This window comes from Nomascus leucogenys, chromosome 9 (genome assembly GCF_006542625.1).
Source record: "Nomascus leucogenys isolate Asia chromosome 9, Asia_NLE_v1, whole genome shotgun sequence".
Taxonomy (NCBI): Eukaryota; Metazoa; Chordata; class Mammalia; order Primates; family Hylobatidae; genus Nomascus; species Nomascus leucogenys.
Window position 1 is genome coordinate 57518053 of NC_044389.1, and position 5706 is coordinate 57523758.

Genomic DNA, 5706 nt, shown 5'->3' on the forward strand with positions numbered 1-5706 from the left:
ATTTGCCCAAACTCACACAGCAAATAAGTGGTTTGTATTTGAACCCAGGCAGTCTGATTCCTGAGCATCCAGAATTTATGCTTTTAACTGCATACAGCACAACTTTTAGCATTTTTCCAGTCATCTTTGGAAAATAAGAGTTTTTAACGCTAAGTGTTGAGCTCACAGGAGTTAAAACTACTTTGGCAGGACAATAAGAAAAGATAATTTGCATAAAAAGTCCCCACATCAGACCTTGTAGATAAAAACCTACCAATGGCGTGCCAGACCAAGTGCACTGTTTCTCTTCATAAGGTTAAATGAAGACTCTTGAGGAGATAAAAGATTCCCTCATCTCAGGAACTTACTACCCAAATGACACTTGTAGTAGTCTGTCTGTTCCAGTGATGATCTGGTGCTCCTTTAAGGAAGGAGTGGGATCCTATAAATAGGAAGACGATCTGCTTGGGTGCCATTCTATAGGATGGCAATATTTCCCAAACTGGAGTATGTTTTGACTGTCTCTTCTTCACTCCATTAGTGAGGGAGGCATTCCCACCCTGGACTTACAGGGATGGCAGAACACACAACACCCAGCACTGGGCACATTATATCCCAGCAGTTTATCAGTCACATAGATGCACAGACTGGAGAAGAACACCGCACTCCACTCAGGAACGGGGGGATGAGTTGCATTTGGGAACAGAGTGAACAAGCAGGGTTGTGGGAGGCAGGCTTTGTAGTACCAAGAGGGTGAGGTGACCCTTGATTCCTGCAGAAGCAAGTGCTTGGCTTGTTTTAATAATCTTGCAGGCAGGGTACTAAAGCCTGCTATTGAGGGATAAGCAGACACTGTCCCTGGTTCCTCTGATAAGAAGTGTTGTTTGGCTGGAGGACTTTATCCACAGGAGTAGAGTGGAGGAGGGGGGAGCTTGTGATTAGTCCATTAAAAACTCTCCCAGTTTTCGATGGCAAAGAAGCACATAATGCTGAATCTTAATTTCAAGGCTGATACCACAAGGCAGAGGACAGTCACGGGTGATAGTAAGATGTGTTCATGTGGTTCACAACACACACATAAGTATATTGATTATCTAGTGAGAAAATGACTCCTTTTGCTGGGATTGAATGAGGATTTCATTCAATCCTCAGATTTTGTCAAGGAGGAAGTTTGGGGTCAATGCCATTGTGCATTTACCAGCTCTCAAAGACTTGCTTATCTCCCTTTCTAACAATAACAAAGCAAGTCCAAAACCTTTTCCACGGGCAGTTAATACTGTCTACCCAGAATTTTAAAATATTGTTTCCTTTTCGTTGCATTAATATTTGTTGTTTACCTTCTATTTATAGAGATGCTGATATTCTAATTATGATAGTGATATAATTGCCTTTTAAATAACTATGAACTTAAAACACAGGAAATAAAGGAATATGAAGTAAATAATACTATAGTAAATAGCACAGAGAAAAGTATAATTATTAAACAAGACTCCAACATTTGGGAAATTCTTCAGTATGAGATAAGGGTTTTCCTGGCTCATCCACCATGGGCACAGTGATAATGACTGTTAATATTAACAGAATACATTAAGTTTGGATATGAATGCTATCTGAGCAATTTCTTTCTAATTCAAGACACTCAAAGACTAAAGATTACAGAAAAAGTTTAGTTGCAAAGATCAAAACTTATATAATGAAATCAATTATATATAGTCTATCAAACAGTAAATAACCAAACACATCTGTAGTTCAAGTAATGGTATTGACTATTGTTTCCCTATCCGGGGAATGAATGAAAACTAAGTTGGAGTGACAGAGGTTAAGTCTCTATTCTGGTTATAATCTTTCTGTGATTTAGGCTGCAGTGTTAATTTCTTTGTCATGTGCTTTATGTATTTTTTTGAAATGATACAGCACAGTGCCCACAAGATACGTTGGGCTTTATAGCTAGACAGACCTGGGTTCAAATTCTGCCTCTGCCATGCACTTGCTGGGTGACTTTGAACAAATTATTTAGCCTCTCTGTACCTTGCTTCCTCATCTATAAGAAGAGATTATACTTCATTTGAAGAAATTGAGAAGTAGAACTAGTATGTAAAAAGGGCTGTGTATAGTGCCTAGCAGCACGGTAAGCCTCTGAGAGCTGGCAAATGCAACAATTTGCTGAAAGTTTGAGGTTTAAAGTTTAATGCTTTTCTGTCTGAGCTATAGTTAGCATTAAGTATTTCACTCTCTCTGTAATTCTCTTATTTGTTGCCACAGAAATATGAAATCCAAGGACTCTGTAGACAGAAGTCTCCTTTGTCAATTCATCTTGGCAATTCCCTCTGCAAAATACCCCTTAGAAAAACACCAAAGATATGGAATTAACCTAAATGCCAATCAAGGATAGACTGAAAAAAGAAAATGTGGTTCATATACACCATGGAATACTATGCGGCCATAAAAACTGAGATCATATCCTGGCAGGGGCATGGATGGAGCTGGAGGCCATTATTCTTAGAAAAGTAAAACAAATAGAAAACCAAGTACTACATGTTCTCACTTATAAGTGGGAGCTAAATGATGAGAACACATGAACACATAGAAGGGAACAAAACACCCTGGGGACTTTCAGAGGATGGAGGGTCGGAGAAAAGAGAGGATCAGGAAAAATCACTAAGTAACTCATCACCCAAGTACTGGGCTTAATACCTGAGTGATGAAATAATCTGTACAACAAACCTCCATGACACCAGTTTACCTATGTAACATACCTGCACTTGTACCCTGAAGTTAAAATAAAAGTTTATTTTTAAAAGAGAAAACAGCTGCTCTAGCTATAGGTGATTCGATTTCTTTCACTCAAATTTGCTTTATTTAGGGAGAAAGTCTCTATCATAGCTGTCTATACATTATGAGCAAGGTGCCCAGGATAAAAGCTTCTGAAGGGCTCACAGGAAAGTTTCAGACGTGAAAAAATGTATTGGTACTGGCAAACGCAAATAAAAATCTTACTAAATCAAGATTGATAAAAGTTTAGTTAACTACAAAGCATAATATTATGCTGTAGTGGACTGAATGAGATATCCAGCACTGACCTCTGGAATCCATAAATATTACCTATTTGAAAAAAAATCTTTGCAGAAATAAGTTAAGCATGTTTAGATGGGGAGATAATCTTGGATTATCTGAGCCAGCCCTAAATGCCATCACAAGGGTCCATAGAACAGAGACACAGAGGAGGAAGTCATCACACAGAGAAGAAGGTGATGTGGAGATTGAGGCAATGAATGAAGTGATATACCTACAAACCAGAAAATGTCAACAGCCTCCAGAAGCTGGGACAGTGCAGGAACATCCTCTGCTGTAGCTCCCAGAGCAGGCACAAACCTGTCAACACCTTGATTTTAACCTGGTGAAATTGATTTTTTTATTTACTATTATACGTTAAGTTCTGGGGTACATGTACAGAACAAGCAAGTTTCTTATATAGGTATACATGTGACATGGTGGTTTGCTGCACCCATCAACCTGTCATCTACCTTAGGTATTTCTCCTAATGCTATCCCTCCCCTAGCCCCCCACCCCCTGACAGGCCCCAGTGTGTGATGTTCCCCTCCCTGTGTCCATGTGTTCTCACTGTTCAACTCCCACTTATGAGTGAGAAAATGTGGTATTTGGTTTTCTGTTCCTGTGTTAGTTTGCTGAGAATGATGGTTTCCAGCTTCATCCATGTCCCTACAAAGGACATGAACTTATCCTTTTTTATGGCTGCATAGTATCCCATGGTGTATATGTGCCACATTTTCTTAATCCAGTCTATCATTGATGGACACTTGGGTGGGTTCCAAGTCTTTGCTATTGTGAATAGTGCTGCAATAAAAATACATGTGCATGTGTCTTTATAGTAGAATGATTTATAATCCTTTGGGTACATACCCAGTAATGGGATGGCTGAGTCAAATGGTATTTCTGGTTCTAGATCCTTGAGGAATCACCACACTGTCTTCCACAATGGTTGAACTAATTTACACTCTCACCAACAGTGTAAAAGTGTTCCTATTTCTCCACATCTTTGCCAGCATCTGTTGTTTCTTAACTTTTTAATCATGGCCATTCTAACTGGCATGAGATGGTATCTCATTGTGGTTTTGATTTGTGTTTCTCTAATGACCAGTGATGATGAGTTTTTTTTCAGGTTTATTGGCCACATAAATGTCTTCTTTTGAGAAGTGTCTGTCATATCCTTCACGCACTTTTTGATGGGGTTGTTTTTGTCTTGTAAATTTGTTTAAGTTCCTCATAGATTCTGGTATTAGCCCTTTGTCAGAAGGATAGATTGCAAAACTTTTCTCCCATTCTATAGGCTGCCTGTTTACTCTGATAGTTTCTTTTGCTGTGCAGAAGACCTTTAGTTTAATTAGATCCATTTGTCAGTTTTGGCTTTTGTTGCCATTGCTTTTGGTGTTTTAGTTACTAAGTCTTTGCCCATGCCTATGTCCTGAATGCTCCTGCCTAGGTTTTCTGCTAGGGTTTCTATGGTTTTAGGTCTTACATTTAAATCTTTAATTCATCTTGAGTTAATTTTTGTATAGGGTGTATGGAAGGGGTCCAGTTTCAGTTTTCTGCATATGGCTAGCCAGTTTTCCCAACACCATTTATTAATTAAGGAATCCTTTCCTTATTGCTTGTTTTTGTCAGGTTTGCCAAAGATCAGATGGTAGTAGATGTGTGGCCTTATTTCTGAGGCCTCTGTTCTGTTCCATTCATCTATATATCTGTTTTGGTACCAGTACCATGTTGTTTTTGTTACCGTAGCCCTGTAGTATACTTTGAAGCCAGGTAGCGTGATGCCTCCAGCTTTGTTCTTTTGGCTTAGGATTGTCTTGGCTATGCAGGCTCTTTTTGGTTCCATATGAAATTTAAAGTAGTTTTTTCTAATTCTGTGAAGAAAGTCAATGGTAGCTTGATGAGGGTAGCATTGAATCTATAAATTGCTTTGGGCACTACGGCCATTTTCACAATATTTATTTTCCCTATCCGTGAGCATAAAATGTTTTTCCATTTGTGTCCTCTCTTATTTTATTGAGCAGTGGTTTGTAGTTCTCCTTGAAGAGGTCCTTCACATCCCTTGTAGGTTGGATTCCTAGGTATGTTATTCTCTTTGTAGCAATTGTGAATGGGAGTTCTCTCATGATTTGGCTCTCTGTTTTTCTATTTTTTTGTATAGGAATGTTTGTGGGTTTTGCACACTGATTTTTGTATCCTGAGACATTGCTGAAGTTGCTTATCAGCTTAAGAAGATATGGGGCTGAAACGATGGGGTTTTCTAAGTATACAATCATGTCATCTGCAAACAGAGACAATTTGACTTCCTCTCTTTGTATTTGGATACGTATTATTTCTTTCACTTGCCTGATTGCCCTGGCCAGAACTTCCAATACTATGTTGAATAGGAGTGGTGAGAGAGGGCATCCTTGTCTTGTGCTGGTTTTCAAAAGGAATGCTTCTGGCTTTTGCCCATTCAGTATGATATAGGCTGTGTGTTTGTCATAAATAGCTTTTATTATTTTGAGATACATTCGATCAACATCTAGTTTATTGAGAGTTTTTTGCATGAAGGAGCATTGAATTTTATCAAAGGCCTTTTCTGCATCTATTGAGATAATCATGTGGTTTTTGTCATTGGTTCTGTTTATGTGATGGATTGCATTTACTGATTTGCATATGTTGAACCAGGCTTGC